The 19,511-nt window shown below is 35.9% G+C and overlaps 1 protein-coding gene and 1 pseudogene across 1 annotated transcript in view; one reads left to right on the top strand and one right to left on the bottom strand.

Moving 5' to 3' along the window:
- SGCZ (sarcoglycan zeta) overlaps nucleotides 1-19,511 on the bottom strand; it is a 1,100,701-nt gene that overhangs the window by 550,998 nt on the left and 530,192 nt on the right. The gene's annotated exons all lie outside the window — the stretch shown is intronic.
- LOC113925922 lies at nucleotides 6,686-7,779 on the top strand (annotated as a pseudogene).

The raw sequence follows: 19,511 nt of genomic DNA on the forward strand, positions 1-19,511 counted from the left end.
GTTGGTTCAATCACTCTCTTAAAATTAATCACTATCTCCCTTCCTCCTACAATACAAATTTCTGCCCCAATACATGCTCTTAAATTCTTCCTAAAATTAGGAAGAATGGTGAACTCATCAGATTCAGCTTAGTTGTCCTCTCCCCCAAAAGATATCCCAGGCCTTCCACTTACCCTAGAGAGGTGAGCACTTCCTCTTTTGTGATTCTAGAGATTTTCATGTTTAGGTAACCTGTGATTATCTCTCAGCGACATTGTGAGATTTACGCAGATTTTTTTAAAATTATTTTCCCATCTTCCAAATTTATAATAGTTTATATAAGCCATGTTTGGCACTAAACATGTGTTGATATAGTTAAAGAATAAATATATTACATATTAACATCTTATAATCCACTTGTACCAATGATGATATACCAAAAATAAGATAATGATGTTAGAATACAGAAAAAAAAATATCTTGAAGAATACTACTTCAAAAAAGTGGGACCAATTTTAATGAAAGCTTTAAAGGAACTAATCAGAAGTCTGTCGAAAGTTACAATAGCAATCCACTTGTGTTATGGCTTACCACTAATAAATTCTACCTAAGAGCCACCTGAGAACTGCCATTAAAAATGACTTTTCCTCAAGCTCCCTCCATTAATAATGAGCTCATAAAGTCAAAGAGCAAACGCTTTTAAGGGTCATATTCTTTTACAAGGAAATAGAGTATTTTATAAGATATTAGGAATTACCAAGGGGATAAATCACTCCTACTATACTTCCCCCACCTTTTTTCAGGAAAATCAGATTTCCTAATATAACACAGAAAACTAATGAGTCACTAGTATTAGTAGTTAATAGTATTGAAAAATTTTGAAGGCCTATTTGTTTTTTTTTTAAAGATTTTATTTATTTATTTGAGAAAGAGAGAATGAGAGACAGAGAGCACGAGAGAGAAGAGGGTCAGAGGGAGGAGCAGACTCCCCGCTGAGCAGGGAGCCCAATGCGAGACTCGATCCTAGGACTCCAGGATCATGACCTGAGCCGAAGGCAGTTGCTTAACCAACTGAGCCACCCAGGCGCCCGAAGGCCTATTTGTTATCAATATATTCACTGTCTCATATTTTTACATATTTTAAAACTACTCACTGGCCAACATTCAAAGACATGAAAACAATCCTGAGCACTATTATTTAAACATAAATGTTCCTAAACTGTATCATATTAAAACCAGTAAGAATTTTACATTGAAACAGAAATTATCTTCATGTAAATTATATAATTATCTTTCTTGAGATAGGAGAAATTCCAGGGAAAATAAGTTCATGTGATTCATGTGATTCTAGCAGGCCTGAATGGGTACAGCTATTCTCTTTAGAGATCTTATACTGGAAATTCAGATATTGCCAAAAGATGACAGTAGATGCTTAGAGCAGAAAAACAATTGCCAAAGGGCGCCTGGGTGGCTCAGTCAGTTAAGCATCTGACTTCGGCTCAGGTCATGATCCTGGGGTCCTGGGATCAAGCTTTGTGTTGGGCTCCCCACTGAGCAGGGAGTCTGCTTGTCCCTCCTCCTCTGACCTTCACCTCTGTTGGTGTTCTCTCCCTCTCTCTCTCTCAAATAAATAAAAGCTTAAAAAAAAATGCCATAGCACTACTCAAGTCTTTATTCACACTGAGAATAAATTACATATACTCATGTATAACACTGAAATTTTCTTAATAAAATCTTCTATTTAAATACTAATATAACTTTTAAGCATGTATTACCTATATTTTTACTACCTAACTTTAAAGAAAGATTAAATTTAAATCAAGGCGGGCGCCTGGGTGGCTCAGTTGGTTGGGCGGCTGCCTTCGGCTCAGGTCATGATCCTGGAGTCCCGGGATCGAGTCCCGCATCGGGCTCCCTGCTCAGCGGGGAGTCTGCTTCTCCCTCTGACCCTCTTCCCTCTCGTGCTCGCTACCTCTCATTCTCTCTCTCTCTCAAATAAATAAATAAAATCTAAAAAAATAAAAATAAAAAATAAATTTAAATCAAGGCATTAAGAAACAGGAAGTTAGGCAGAATAGCAAAGCAATTAAAACTGTTTTACATTTGAATTTTAACTTTTACTTAGAGAATTTCCTGGAGTTCGAAGTCAGCCTATGTCTTCCAATCTGAGAAGCCCTCACTGAGCTCATCCTCTGTCCAGAGGGGCAAGGCACATCTCATCTATACTGCTCCTTAGAGCCCCTGCAACTTCTGCATCCTTTGGGTGTGCTGGACTAAAGAGCTCCAGCCATTGGGCCATATGTCATATCTAGGAGAATACCTGGAAACATGTAGCTAAGAGTCATTATAATATACTTTTCATCACTGCAAGCCATATGAGTAATACTGGTATGAAATCTTGCTCTATGCAATGCAGACAATATGAATTTAAAAAGTCATTTAGGGAATTAAAAACAGGCAAGTATATTCTGTTCCTGTCTTCCGCCATAGTTCAAACTGAACTAAAACTTCCAAAAAGATAGGAGGAAGTAGAATACAAGGATAGCTCCCAAGTCTCTTTCCTCAACCAGTATCAATTTTATTTTGGTTGCTCTGGCAACCAGGCTGTCAATTATGTTATAGCTCCATGCTTACACTATTACAGCATCACTTCAAATCAGTTAACAACAACAACAAAACACAAATGCACACACAAGTGTACATACACATGTACATACACACACATGAACGCATGTCCACACAGCACACACATACAACACACACATAATGTCTTAAGATTCCAAAATGGCTCCATCATTCAAGCCGCTTCTCATATAGATTACATTTTTTACAGGATTTTAACATTATTCTTGTACAAAAAAATCAATGTTTGACATAGGAGAGTATAGCATTTAGTTTGAAATAAAGAGTTAATTTCTTCAGAGGCAATTCGAGGACCCTATATGTCTAAATGTCAATCCCATGTTTAAAGCACTATTAGTATTTCCAAGTCAGTAGTCTCATATTCTGCTTTGTCCTTTGTTAAGAGACAGAGAGAAACAATGTTTTGTGTGTGAGGTAATGCCCAAGCATTACCCAGAAATCATCTAATCACAGTCTTTGAAATGATGTATCTCATTTAAAAATACTTAATCTCTTATTCATCCCTGAAGGGTATGGGAATTACTGCTATGACAACCTGCTCTATGAAATTCAAATTATGTACATTTCAAGAAATTGTAAACCAACTTTCTATAAGCTAGTAAAAATCAGAAGCACTTCCCCCATTTCTAAAACACTGCTAATAAAAAGAATGAGAGTCAGTTTTACTGTTATTCTACAGTTTGTAATTGTTAGTAATGAATAAGCAAAGTAACATGGTCTAAGATGATAATGATGCAGAGTCACTTTGAAACAAAAGTTCCCTGAAGGTGTATCTTCCTGAAGGTGTATCTTCCTGAAGGTGTATCTCTCCAGGGATGCAGGACCTTGGAAAATGACCTAGATAATCTCCTATTTTACTACTATAAAATACATCCATTTATCAATGGTTAATTACTATTTACAGAATGAAAGAATCATCGTACTTTGTACAACTCACCTAGGAATATTTTAATAATTGGAAAGCACTGGGAGTCTCAGAGCATGGCCTTCCAGCCAGTTAAATATCCAAGACATGGGCAATGAAAAAGCTTAAATGTGACTATTTCTTGTTCTCTGTTAGTATGGGAGTGTATTGGAAAAAAATCACATGGGATAAGGTCATTAAAAAAGGGGACAAAATAATTGCAACAACATCACTTTTATTTCCATTAGTTGTGCTTATGTTAACTGTTATGAATTATAGAGAAAGCATTCTATATACTTGATAAATCAAAATGAGTTGTTACTTCCTCACACCTATTAAGAGATGTGAAATCTAAGAGAAAGTTACATCCATTTCACAGTCTGTAGACACAGCCCTTTCTTTATTGATGATTAGTTAGACTGTGTTCCAAAAGAAGTGTCATAGAGTTACTAGTTATGTCACTTTTCTGCTTCTTTTACCTTAGTTCATCTCTCATCTAGATGAAAATGCTATTGGTTATTTATAACTTTCCAAGGCAAATACTTTTCTTCCAAATGTCATGCTAATTTTCATAAATGGCTTCCTTTTTCTTTTCAATGTTATTGCCATTTAAAATCAATGCAGACATCAGACAACTGGTCTTTTTAAATTTTTATTTATTTTTATTTTTATGTAGATAGTTAATTTCATGCCCAGATTTAGAAATGTATCAATTATAAGGAAATAGCATATATAAGAAAACAAAGCATGATTTTCTAATAAAATAAAGGATGATTTATATTGCCTTGTAAAATGTAGAACAATAAATTGCTTAAACTTACATTACTTAGTATACACTATAAAAGGGTAAAGCAAACCTAAAAGGGTAGAGGTTTCTGTTTAATTCACTTATAAATTCCAAGCCTCTGAAAAAAGGCTAAGTAGCCTGCATATAGGAAATTCTCAATAACATTTGTTAAATTAATGTATTTTGATTTAGGTTTTCTTTTCTATGAAGCAAAGATGTTGTACTAATGCTTTCAATGGAATCCATTCTTATCCTTTCCCCTGTATGCTTCTTCCAAAAGAATAAATTTAAAAAGAAAATAAGTAGCAAAATAGACCAAGGGAAAACGCAGTGGAAATGTTAGGAAAGCTGTTCTCAATTAGCATAACTGAACATAGAGAGTCAATTCCACCATTAGGCTGTTTGGCTTCAAGCATTACAATTCTTGTGCAAATTTAATGCCAGTTATATTATTTCACTTAACTTTGTCACTCTACCTGAAATGTTGTCTGATAGAGATTTATTTAGATCCACGAATATCGTAAGTAGATTAATCAGATTACTTAGCACCCAAAACTCATTTGCAATCACTTTAATAGACTAGAAAAAAAAGTTTTCTTATAAAGAAATAGAAGTGATTGTGGAACACACTGGTTAGGAAGCCAATCAGGAAAATATATGGTAATCTAGTATAGCTGGATTTTGAGATTGTGGAAAATGCTCTCCGAAATAGAACACCTAAAAATTGTGTCTTGTGCCTAAAAATTGTGGTAGGTGGGTGGAGCACTTTTCTTTGTATGTTTTCTCCAGAGCACAACTAGCCGTCTGCTTTCAAAGGAGCATCAAGAATGGCAGAGCCTTGTTAGAACCAAGATATATGAAAAGTGCATGATTTGAGGATGTGCTAATGGCTTTACCACATCATTATTTGAGGAAGTATACATATGCAATGGAAGGACCCTTCGCAATATATTTGTGCTAGGTCATCTCACATGCACACACAAAGAAAACCAGAGTAGAGACATCAGTGACTTCCTAAGACACATAGCTAGTTAATAAGGTAGTCTCTCTTCAGACTTAATTTTCTGTCCAGAGTAACTTTCCATGATCTCATCTGTTTCAATAGGAAAATGCTTTCTCAATCCTCAGTGAATTACAGTGTTCCTTTGGGAACATCAAAATTTAAGATGCTAGATGTCAATATTGAAAGAGTAACCAAATGTAATACAATATAAAGTACTACAACTTTATATAAAGTCTTACAATAGGATTACAACTATTTTACAGTAAAAATGTTAAATGGAGCATATCTCAAGTAATCAAAATGCAGTAAATAATTCCAAATTTAAGATTGAGTAAAATGGATTTAGTGACTAAAACAATTAGAAGGAGCAGAGCTTTATAAACATAAATTGTACGCAATGAGCAGATAGGAAGAAGAAAAGGGCAGAGAGATAGATGAAAATATTATTCAGAAAAAGAGATGCTTAATACACTGCAAGAAAAGAATTGTGTGATAATGACCCTGCCTCCAAAATACTGATAGATAAATTATATTTAATAGGAACATTACTAATATGTGTCGATGACTAAATTATTCCAAGACACTGAAAAATTAAAGCATGTAAATAACTAAAAGACAAACTGGAGCTATCTTGCATAATTTAATATACTTTCATTTTCTTCTCCTTCCACAAGTCACATCCTGAAATTGAAGGTTGCCTCTATCATGAGCCACAGAAACCTGCTGTTAACAGCACAACTTGATGAATGTATTAAGACAGAATTTTAAGTTAACCAACAGCTAACCAATAAAACTGCAGTTTACAAAGTTTAAAAATTAAAAACAAAAATAGTACTAAAAAAAATAGAGGTTAATCTGAATGAAGAAAAAACAATGTTTTTAAAATCTTTAAAAATAGATTTAAAACCTAGTAGTATTTCTACATGTAAGGTCTAGCAAAGCTAACTTGAATTAAAAATAAAAATCCCCTTTTCAGTTACTACTCATCAATATCATCTTAGTTATTAAGATGATTAATGCTATATGTCAACTTGGCTAGGCTATGGTGCCCACTTAGTTGGTCAAACAGCAGTCTAGATGTTGCTGTGAAGGTGTTCTTCTCTTAGATAAGATTTAACATTTAAATCAGTTGACTTTGAACAAAGCAGATCACACTTCATAAAATGATTGGGCCTTATCTAATCAGTTGAAGGCCTAAAGAGCAAAGTCTTGAGGTTTCCAGGGAAAAATAAAATTTGCATCAAGATTGCAAGATAGAAACCTGCTGCTCTTCAGAATTCAGGCTCAAGACTGCCACATTCCCGGGCCTGGAATCAGGCTGCAACCTCAGCCGCACCTGCCGCCTGCCGCCTACCACCAGCTCTGGACCATGGACCCCCACAAAGTGAGCGAGCTTCGGGCCTTCGTGAAAATGTGTAAGCAGGATCTGAGCAGAACGTTCTGCTCACTGAGGAAATGTGCTTCCTGCAGGAATGGGTGGAGAGCATGGGGGATAAAATACCACCTGCCACTCATAAAACTAAATCAGAAGACAATATCAAGGAAGAAAAAAACAGATATTAAGAAGGTGGAGGAAAACATAAAGACAGACGAACCATCAAGTGAGGAAAGTGATCTAGAAATTGACAATGAAGGTGTGATTGAACCAGATACTAATGCCCCTCAAGAAATGGGAGATGAAAATGTAGAGATAACCAAGGAAATGATGGATCAGGCAAATGATAAAAAAGTGGCTGCCACTGATGCCCTAAATGATAGTGAACTACAGAAAGCCATTGACTTGTTCACAGATGCCATCAAACTGAATCCTCACTTGGCCATTCTATATGCCAAGAGAGCCAGTGTCTTCATCAAATTACAGAAGCCAAATGCTGCCATTCGAGGCTGTGACAGAGCTATTGAAATAAATCCTGATTCAGCTCAGCCTTATAAGTGGCGAGGGAAAGCACACAGGCTTCTGGGCCATTGGGAAGAAGCAGTACATGATCTTGCCCTTACTTGTAAACTGGATTACGACGAAGATGCTAGTGCAGTGCTGAAAGAAGTTCAACCGAAGGCCCAGAAAATTGCTGAACATCAGAGAAAGTATGAGCGAAAAGGTGAAGAGCAAGAGATCAAAGAAAGAACAGAAAGGGTTAAGAAGGCTCGGGAAGAACATGAGAGAGCCCAGAGGGAGGAAGAAGCCAGATGACAATTAGGAGCTCAGTATGGCTCTTTCCCAGGTGGCTTTCCTGGGGGAATGCCCGGTAATTTTCCTGGAGGAATGCCTGGATTGGCAGGAATGCTGGGCTCAATGAAATTCTTAGTGATTCAAAGGTTCTTGCAGCCATGCAGGATCCAGAAGTTATGGTGGCCTTCCAGGATGTGGCCCAGAACCCAGTGAATATGTCAAAATATCAGAACAATCCAAAGGTTATGAATCTCATCAGTAAATTGTCAGCCAAATTTCGAGGTCAAGCATAATGCCTTCCTGACAAATAAAGCCCTTGCTGAAGGAAAAGCAATGATCACCTAATGGATGTCTCAATAATACAAACCAGTGTACCTCTGACCTTCTCATGAAAAAAGCTGGGGTGCTGTGAAGAGAATCCCTACCCCTCTGGCCCACATTCAACTGAAACATTCTATAGTGGTTTGCCATTAGGGTATTCATTCAGAAAATGTTTTCCTACTAGGAATTACAAACTTTAAACACTTTTTAAACCTTAAAAATATTTAAAAACATATTAAAAGGGTGTGTTAGTCTCTACATTTTTCTTTAAAAAAAAAAAAGGCTACAACATTGATTTTTACCTAATTTTCTAATCTGCCAAGTTACCTAACAGGTTTTACACATGCCAACCCCCAAATTCAAAATCTTGGGAACCAACTCTTTAAAATCACTCTCCTCTGTGTGTTGATTTCCCATTATTATATCTTACATATAATATTACATGTATATGTAATATATGAACATAGTTAAGTATATATTTGTCCCATATTATTAATATACATAGTAAGATATATAACATATAAGATAGAGAATATACAATAAGATATATAATGGTCTTAAATAATAGAGCACACGTATACGTGTATAACATATGTATATAATATATAATACAATATAATGTGACATAGAATAATATACAGTATTAGTTCTGTATCTTTGGAGAACTCAGACTCATACAGTTATAAAATCAAGGAATATTGGGTCAAGGAGCATGTGGCTCTTGAATTCTTATTTCAAGGGATGTACTCTTTTTGGTCACTGGCTCTATTCCTATATGCTTCATAAATCCTAGCAGACTAGCCAAAACTCAAGGCAAAATTGAAGGTAATAACAGAATAAATTAGAAATTCAAAATTTACTTCTTAGGTAGCTAATAAAACTAGTTCTCCTTGTTAAATGAACTTGCCAATTCATTAAATTGGCTGATTTATGTTAGGGAGACATCAGTCCAATAACTTGATGACCAAGAAGACCAGTCATCTCTTTTCCCCTTATTTAGATGCCAACATATAGATACACACATAAATATAAAATCAATGTATGGTTACATCAGTGATGAAAAAAATCACAAACAGTATTTATTAGACTATAGCCAACAGTCCATAAATATTTCTATATCAGAATCACCTGAAGTATCTATTAAAAGATAGGCAGACCACTGGTCCCATCTGAGCCTTACTAAATCAAATATTTTGGAAGGGACTTAAGAATTTAATTGACAAACATCTCAGGACACTCTTATGTACTCTTAAAATTAAAAACCACTGATCTTTAAATAGTTCTTAAATGTAGCTGAAATTGATCATATTCTGTTTTTTGTTTGTTTTTATCTATTTCTTTATCTTTTTTTTCTCTTTTTTCTTTCTCTCTCTTTCTTTTCCCCTGATTTCAGGTCTCTTCTGATTTGTTTAGTGTATATTTTTCTGGGGTCGTTGTTACCCTGTTAGTATTTTGTTCTCTCATTCATCTATTTTCCTCTGGACAAAATGACAAGATGGAAAAAATCGCCTCAAAAAAAGAACAAGAGGCAATACCGACTGCCAGGGACCTAATCAATATGGACATTAGTAAGATGTCAGAACTACAGTTCAGAGTGACGATTTTAAAGCTAAAAGCTGGGCTTGAAAAAGCATGGAAGATATTAGAGAAACCCTTTCTGGAGAAATAAAAGAACTAAAATCTAACCAAGCCGAAATCAAAATGGCTATTAAATGAGGTACAATAAAAAAATGGAAGCTCTAACTGCTAGGATAAATAAGGCAGAAGTGAGAATTATACCAAATTCTACCAAACATTTCAAAAAGAATTAATACCTATTCTTCTGAAACTGTTCCAAAAAAATAGAAATGGAAGGAAAACTTCCAAACTCGTTTTACGAGGCCAACATTACCTTGATCCCAAAACCAGACAAAGACCCCAACAAAAAGAATTATGGACCAATATCCTTGATGAACATGGATGCAAAAATTCTCACCAAAATACTAGCCAACAGGATCCAACAGTACATTAAAAGGATTATTTACCACGACCAAGTGATATTTATCCCTGGGCTGCAAGGTTGGTTCAACATCCGTAAATCAATCAATGTGATACAATGCATTAATAAAAGAAAGAAGAAGAACCATATGATCCTCTCAATAGATGCAGAAAAAGCATTTGACGAAGTACAGCATCCTTTCTTGATCAAAACTCTTCAGAGTATAGGGATAGAGGGTACATACCTCAAGATCATAAAAGCCATCTATGAAAAACCTACAGCGAATATCATTCTCAACAGGGAAAAACTGAGAGCTTTCCCCCTAAGGTCAGGAACGTGGCAGGGATGTCCACTATCACCACTGCTACTCAACATAGTACTAGAAGTCCTAGCCACAGCAATCAGACAACAAAAAGAAATCAAAGGCATCCAAATCGGCAAAGAAGAAGTCAAACTCTCACCATTTGCAGATGATATGATACTTTATGTGGAAAACCCAAAAGACTCCACCCCAAAACTGCTAGAACTCATACAGGAATTCAGTAAAGTGGCAGGATATAAAATCAATGTCCAGAAATCAGTGGCATTCCTATATACAAACAACAAGACAGAGGAGAACGAAATTAAGGAGTCGATCCCATTTACAATTGCACCCAAAACCATAAGATACCTAGGAATAAATCTAACCAAAGAGGCAAAGGACCTGTACTCAGATAACTATAAAATACTCGTGAAAGAAATTGAGGAAGACACAAAGGAATGGAAAAACGTTCCATGCTCATGGATCAGAAGAACAAATATTGTTTTTTTTTAAGATTTTATTTATTTATTCATGAAGAACAGAGAGAGAGAGAGAGGCAGAGGGAGAAGCAGGTTCCTAAGGAGCAGGGAGCCCAATGTGGGACTCGATCCCAGGACCCTGGGATCATGACCTGAGCCAAAGGCAGATGCTTAACGATCTGAGCCACCCAGGCGCCCTGAGAAGAACAAATACTGTTAAGATGTCAATGCTACCTAGAGCAATCTACACTTCAATGCAATCCCTATCAAAGTACCATCCACTTTTTTCACCGAAATAGAACAAATAATCCTAAAATTTGTATGGAACCAGAAAAGACCCTGAATAGTCAGAGGGATGTTGAAAAAGAAAAGCAAAGCTGGCGGCATCACAATTCGGGACTTCAAGCTCTATTACAAAGCTGTCATCAAGACAGTATGGTACTGGCACAAAAACAGACACATAAGTCAATGGAACAGAATAGGGAGCCCAGAAATGGACCCTCAACTCTATAGTCAACTAATCTTCGACAAAGCAGGAAAGAATGTCCAATGGAAAAAAGACAGTCTCTTCAACAAATGGTATTGGGAAAATTGGACAGCCACATACAGAAGAATGAAATTGGACCATTTCCTTACACTACACACAAAAATAGACTCAAAATGGTTGAAAGACCTCAATATGAGACAGGAGTCCATCAAAATGCTAAAGGAGAACACAGCAGCAATCTCGACCTCAGCTAAAGTAACTACTCCCTAGAAACATTGCCAAATGCAAGGGGAAGCAAAGGTAAAAATGAAGTATTAAGACGTCATCAAGATAAGAAGCTTTTGCACAAAACCAAAAGACAACCGACAGAATGGGAGAAGATATTTGCAAATGACATATCAGATAAAGGGCTAGTATCCAAAATCTATACAGAACTTATCAAACTCAACCCCCAAAGAACAAATTATCCAGTCAAGAAATGGGAAGAAGGCATGAACAGACATTTTTCCAAAGAAGATATCCAAATGGCCAACAGACACTTGAAAAAGTACTCAACATCGCTTGGCATCAGGGAAATCCAAATCAAAACCTCAATGAGATACCACCTCACACCAGTCAAAATGGCTAAAATTGACAAGTCAGGAAACAACAGATGTTGGCGAGGATGCAGAGAAAGGGAACCCTCCTACACTGCTGGTGGGAATGCAAGCTGGTACAGCCACTCTGGAAAACAGTATGGAGGGTCCTCAAAAAGTTGAAAACATAGCTACCCTATGACCCAGCAATTGCACTACTGGGTATATACCCCAAAGATACAAATGTAGGGATCTGAAGGGGTACATGCACCCCGATGTTTATAGCAGCAATGTCCACAATAGCCAAACTATGGAAAGAGCCAAGATGTCCACTGACGGATGGATAAAGAAGAAGTGGTATATACATATACAATGGAATATTATGCAGCCATCAAAAGGAATGAAATCTTGCCATTTGCAATGACGTGGATGGAACTGGAGGGTATTATGCTGATCAAAATAAGTCAATCAGAGAAAGACATGTATCATATGACCTCACTGATATGAAGAATTCTTAATCTCAGGAAACAAACTGAGGGTTGCTGGAGTGGTGGGGGGTGGGAGGGATGGGGTGGCTGTGTGATAGACATTGGGGAGGGTATACGATATGGTGAGCACTGTGAATTGTGCAAGAATGTTGAATCACAGATCTATACCTCTGAAACAAATAATACATTATATGTTAAAAAAAAAGAAGATAGCTGGAAGGGAAAATTGAAGGGGGGGGATTTGGAGGGGTAGATGACCCATGAGAGACTATGGACCCTGGGAAACAAACTGAGGGTTCTAGAGGGGAGGGGTATGGGGGGATGGGTTAGCCCGGTGATGGGTATGAAAGAGGGCACATACTGAATGGAGCACTGGGTGTTATATGCAAACAATGAATCATGGAACACTACGTCAAAAACCAATGATGTAATGTATGGTGATTAACATAATAAAAAAATTGAAATGAAAAAAACAAAAACAAAAAAATGTAGCTGAAATTACAATTTAAACTACAAAATGAGAAAATATATAACTAAAGATTTTTGAATTTATTATACAATTTGGGGGGCTGTAAATTTTTTTATAGTGAATACAGTTTGTTGAAATTTTCAAGGTAATAAGATATATATCTAATTGTGAATTAGACCTATTTTAGAAATGATCATGCAATTTTTTGGAAATTTAAAATCAATTGGAGACAAATTTATGTTTCTAATATAGGCTGTCACTCCCCAAAACATTTTAGATACAATTTTTATTTAAAAATATTTGAATATTTCTGTATGAGCACTTACAAAATTATCATTGATTATATATATATATAAATCTATTATCAGTAAACAGACAAAAATAAATTTCTGACATCTCCTAAGCTTTGCTAAGTTGCATAGGCTCCAAACTGATACCTCCCTCTCTCACAATTCTTATAGCATCTTTGTATTTGATCTTTCCTGGTGTTTTACCTTTTTATATCTCACACACCCACCCACCCACACACACACACACACACACACACACACACACAATCTTCTTTAATTTCAGTATTGTGAACTTCTATGTAGTAGGTCCACAAATAATATCTGTTGATTAACTGATATATTGATTGAAAATACAGGCAAACTTAGACATTTAAAATAAATTTCATTTTCTCTGCATTAAGGAAGCATTGTCTTAATCAATTAAACTAAATTGAGATGTTGCCTAAAGTACTTCATGTAATTATCTTACTTTCTTCAGTTATCTTAGTACACACAATTTTATTCCACAAAAATGAGCAAAACTGGAAATTCAGAATCTCGGATCCTGAACAAATTAAAATGTCACACATAGGTAGTTTACAAATGTTATAAAAATAAAAATATTTTGGCGGCGCCTGGGTGGCTCAGTTGGTTAAGCTTATGACCCTTGGTTTCAGCTCAGGTAGTGATCTCCTTGTTGTGGGATCAAGCCCCACATGGGGCTCCATGCTCAGTGCACAGTCTGCTTTGAATTCTTTCTCCCTCTCCCTGTGCCCCTCCATGCTTGTGTGCCCCATTCAAATAAATAAATAAAATCTTTAAAAAAATTGTCTAAAAGTTTGTCTTTGGAAACAGTAGCATAAATATTGAAAAAATAATATTTGTTAAAATATTGTTTGTATTCACTCATGTATTCAATATTCATTTATTCACCCATTCTCCCATTCAAAGCATATATTTTGGGCACCAACTGTATACCAGGAACAAGAAATACTAAAGAAAGTAAGACATAGCCCCTTTTCTAAGGGAGTTTTCATTCATAATGAGAGTAATGAGAGTAATACTTAGTGAATAAAGAAAAATATTTACAAATCTTTAAGACTATAGTTCCAGCTGTCTCCAGGGTCACATTTCTGAAAGTAGGCCCAGGGAATTCAGATCAGAGCACTTTCTTGAGGCATACATACAACTATAGGCAATTTGGTGGACTATGGCAAAGTCCATTGTATGTCATGACTTCCAGTCCCACATACTCCAATCTTTCTAACATCCCCTTTGGCAGTAACATTTAGAGTATGTTTTCATAGAGTGTTTACAGATATGACTAATGATAATATCTCTTTTTGTGCTAATACCAAAGAAACAGTAGAATTACTATCCTTTAGCATTTACTTTCTGTTATAGGACATGTACAACAATTCTCCATCATTAACAATGGAATTATTTCACTGATATCAAAAGGTTGAGAATAGGCTTTATTACATAGCGTAAAACGATGTTATTTAATGTAAAAAGATATGAATGGGAGAAGAGATGAAGAAGTTTATTATTTTTATTTATTTAGAAACTAGAATTAATTTTACCGAGACTTCTAGCGGCTTATCAATCTCTTTGTGTATATAAAATGTAACTATACGTTTATATACACACTACACATAGACATATATAGACTACATATGTATATACGCTATATGTATTTTACAAAAACATACATATAGAGACACACACACAATTCAGATATATAGACACAATTCAGATAATTTTATCAGATATATGGTCAGCAAATATATTCTCCCTCTCTGGGAGGGAGATTGGTTTTCATTTTGTTGATTGTTCTCTTTGCTGGGCATTTTTTTCAGTTTGATATCGTCCCACTTGTTTATTTTTGCTTTTGTTGCCTGTGATTTCAGTATCAAATCCAAAAAATCATTGCCAAGACCAATGTCAAGGAACTTTTCCCTGCACTTTCTTCTAGGAGTTTTATGGTTTCAGGTCTTAAAGTATTTAAGCTATTTAGAGTTGATTTTGTGGGTGGTGCAAAATAAGGTTCCAGTTTCATTATTTTGTATGTGGATATCTAGTTTTCTCAACACAATGTACTGATTATTAATTCTTCCTGTCTGGAATGCAGGCTTAATGCCTGGAGTTGAAATAGCCATTATGTGATGCTAAAGCCAAAAGATACATGCTAAAGATGAAAGAATAGAAAATGGAAAGATTTATATCTAAGATATCATCCTTGAGCAATAGTAACAGACATTAGACTGCCTACCTCCAGACTTATTGGATATGAGAAATATTAACTTTTAAACTGTTTGAGTCTCAATTCTTTAGAATTTCTGTTAACTCAAAATGAACACAAATCTAATTCCTAAACATAGAAAATTTTAATTCTATCAACAAATAACATTATATCTATTCCAATAGAAAATTACATTTAAAGCAGCCATTTCATTTGCCAGTTATCCTTGAAAAAGAGAATAACCATCGTTTTAATTTCTAGAAATAGAAAAAAACAATATTTTTGCTTCATTTATTTTAGATTATGTAAAATATAACTAAAATATAGCTTTTTTTTTTTTTTAGTGTGTCACAGCACATCCATCTATTTTCAAATCCAGCTTAATATATTGCTCGAAGAATGTCTTCTGGTAGAAATACCTACTACTTTTAGAATAATTCTGAGAAACTTGTTTTGTAAAAGCTACACTTTGAAACAATGCAGGTGCTAATGAAAATCATTCAAACAAAAGATGACCAAAAACCAGTGAGAAATTAAAGGAAAGACCAGAGATCTTAAAAAGAAAGCAAAGAATATTAATTCTACTTCAAGTTTATTTTGTATCTAAAGCACAAAGACATTTTCAATGAGTTCTTTTTCAATCTTCTACCACTAGGAAGGAAAAATAATATCTATAATGTATCTATACTCAGATCCTTTAACTCCTATAACATGCTATAATTTTAATATTAAAAACATAAAAGACCATAGTAATATCCCATGAAAACACATGACACCTTTCTCCTTTGACCAAGAAGAATTTTAAATTATGGCAGTGTAAATTTTGTCCAAAATATGAGAAATATTGCTTCTGTGGAACTTCAAAGTTAAATCTGAAAATTGACATATAGAAGGCACATGATAACCAAAGGGGGGTTTAACAACTATAAATTATGTTTAAGAAGAGTCCTGCATCCTTGTCGTGTTCCTGATCTTAAGGGAACGGCTCTCAGCTTTTCCCCATTGAGGATGGTATTTGCTGTGGGTTTTTCATAGATGGATTTTATGAACTTGAGGAATGTTCCATCCCTATACTCTGAAGAGTTTTAGTCAGGAGAGGATGCTGTATTTTGTCAAATGCTTTTTCTGCATCAATTGAGAAGACCATATGGTTCTTCTCTCTCCTGTTATTAATGTGTTCTATCACATTGATTGATTTGCAAATGTTGAACCTCCCTTGCATCCCGGGGATAAACCCACTTGGTCATGGTGGATGATCCTTTTAATGTATTGTTGGATCCTATTAGCTAGGATTTTGTTGAGGATTTTGGAGTCCATATACATTGGGGATATCGGTCTGAAATTCTCCTTTTTGATGGAGTCTTTGCCTGGTTTGGGGATTAAGGTAATGCTGGCCTCCTAGAATGAGTCTGGAAGCTTTCCTTCTGTTTCTATTTTTTGAAACAGCTTCAGGAGAATCGGTATTATTTCTTCTTTGAATGTTTGGTAGAATTCCCCAGGGAATCCATCAGGTCCTGGACTCTTGGTTTTGGGGAGGTTTTTGATCACTGCTTCAATCTCGTTACTGGTTATTGGCCTATTCAGGTTGTCAATTTCTTCCTGTTTCAGTCTTGGCAGTTTACAGGTTTCCAGGAAGGCATCCATTTCATCCAGCTTGCTCAATTTATTGGCATATAGTTGTTGATAATAATTTCTAATAATTGTTTCTATTTCCTTGGTGTGAGTCGTGATCTCTCCCCTTTCATTCATAATTTTATTAATTTGAGTCCTTTCTCTTTTCTTTTGGATAAGTCTGGCCAGTGGTTTATCCATCTTATGAATTCTTTCAAAGAACCAGCTTCTAGTTTCATTGATCTGATCTACTGCGTTTCTGGTTTCTAATTCATTGATCTCTGCTCTAATCTTAATTCTTTCTCTTCTAATGTGTGGCTTAGGCATCGTTTGTTGCTTTTTCTCCAGTTCTTTAAGGTGTAAAGTTAGTTGGTGAATTCGGGATTCTTCTCTTTTTTTGAGTGAGGCTTGGATGGCTATGTATTTCCCCCCGTAGGACCGCCTTTGCAGTATCCCATAGGTTTTGGACAGATGTGTTTTCTTTCTCATTGGTTTCCATGAATTGTTTAAGTTCTTTGATTTCCTGGATGACCCAAACATTCTTCAGCAGAGTGGTCTTTAGCTTCCAAGTGTTTGAATTTCTTCCAAATTTTTTCTTGTGATTGAGTTCCAGTTTCAAAGCATTATGGTCTGAGAGTATGCAGGGAATAATCTCAATCTTTTGGTATCGACTGAGACCTGATGCCCACTCTCACCACTGTTGTTCAACATAGTACTAGAAGTCCTAGCAACAGCAATCAGACAACAAAAAGAAATAAAAGGTATTCAAACTGGCAAAGAAGAAGTCAAACTCTCTCTTCACAGATGACAGGATACTTTATGTGGAAAATCCAAAAGATTCCACCCCCAAATTACTAGAACTCATATAGCAATTCAGTAATGTGGGAGGATACTAAATCAATGCACAGAAATCAGTTGCTTTCTTATACACTAACAATGCAACTGTAGAAATTAGAGAATGGATTCCATTTACAATAGCACCAAAAACCATAAGATACCTTGGAATAAACCTAACCAAAGAGGTAAAGGATCTGTACTCTAGGAACTACAGAACACTCATGAAATAAACTGAAGAAGACACAAAAAGATGGAAAAACATTCCATGCTCATGGTTCAGAAGAATAAACATTGTTAAAATGTCGATGCTACCCAGAGCAATCTATACCTTCAATGTCATCCTGATCAAATTCCAATGACATTTTTCAAAGTGCTGGAACAACAATCTTAAAATTTGTATGGAATCAGAAAAGACCTCGAATCGCCAAGGAAATGTTGAAAAAGAAAAACAAAGCTGGGGGGGGGGCATCATGTTGCCTGATTTCAAGCTATATTACAAAGCAGTGATCACCAAGACAGCATGGTACTGGCACAAAAACAGACATATAGACCAATGGAACAGAATAGAGAGCCCAGATATGGACCCTCAACTCTATGGTCAAATAATCTTCAACAAAGCAGGAAAAAACATGCAGTGGAAAAAAGACAGTCTCTTCAATAAATGGTGCTGGGAAAATTGGACAGGTATATACAGAAGAATGAAACTCAACCATTCTCTAACACCGTACACAAAGATAAACTCAAAATGGATGAAAGACCTCAATGTGAGAAAGGAATCCATCAAAATGCTAGAGGAGAACATAGGCAGTAACCTCTTTGACATTGGTCACAGCAACTTCTTTCAAGATACATCTCCAAAGGCTAGTGAAACAAAAGCAAAAATGAACTTTTGGGACCTCGTCAAGATAAAAAGCTGCACAGCAAAGGAAATAGTCAACAAAACAAAGAGGCAGCCCACAGAATGGGAGAAGATATTTGCAAATGACATTACAGATAAAGGGCTGGTATCCAAGATCTATAAAGAACTTCTTAAACTCAACACCCAAAAAACAAACAATCAAATCAAAAAATGGGCAGAAGACATGAACAGACACTTCTCCAAAGAAGACATACAAATGGGTACAGACACATGAAAAAATGTTCATCAGCATTAGCCATCAGGGAAATTCAAATCAAAACCACATTGAGATACCACTTATACCAGTTAGAATGGCAAAAAAGGACAAGGCAAGAAACAACAAATGTTGGAGAGGTTGTGGAGAAAGGGGAACCCTCTTACACTATTGGTGGAAATGCAAGTTGGTACAGCCACTTTGGAAAACAGTGTGGAGGTGCCTCATAAAATTAAAAATAGAGCTACCCTGTGACCCAGCAATTGCATTACTAGGTATTTACCCCAAAGACACAGATGTAGTAAAAAGAAGGGCCATATGCACCCCGATGTTCATAGCAGCAATGTCCACAATAGCCAGACTGTGGAAAGAGCCGAGATGCCCTTCAACAGACGAATGGATAAAGAAGATGTGGTCCATATATACAATGGAATATTACTCAGCCATCAGAAAGGATGAATACCCAACTTTTGCATCAACATGGATGGGACTGGAGGAGATTATGCTAAGTGAAATAAGTCAAGTAGAGAAAGTCAATTATATGGTTTCACTTATTTGTGGAACATAAGGAATAGCAGGGAGGACATTAGCAGAAGGAAGGGAAAAATGAAGGGGGGAAATCGAGGGGGAGATGAACCATGAGAGACTATGGACTCTGAGAAACAAACTGAGGGTTCTAGAGGGGAGGCAGGTGGGGGGATGGGTTAGCCAGGTGATGGGTATTAAGGAGGGCACATTCTGCATGGAGCACTGGGTGTTATATGCAAACAATGAATCATGGGTCACTACATCAAAAACTAATAATGTATTGTATGGTGACGAACATAATAAAATAAAATTGAAAAAAAAAACAGTC

This window comes from Zalophus californianus, chromosome 2 (assembly GCF_009762305.2).
Source record: "Zalophus californianus isolate mZalCal1 chromosome 2, mZalCal1.pri.v2, whole genome shotgun sequence".
NCBI lineage: Eukaryota > Metazoa > Chordata > Mammalia > Carnivora > Otariidae > Zalophus > Zalophus californianus.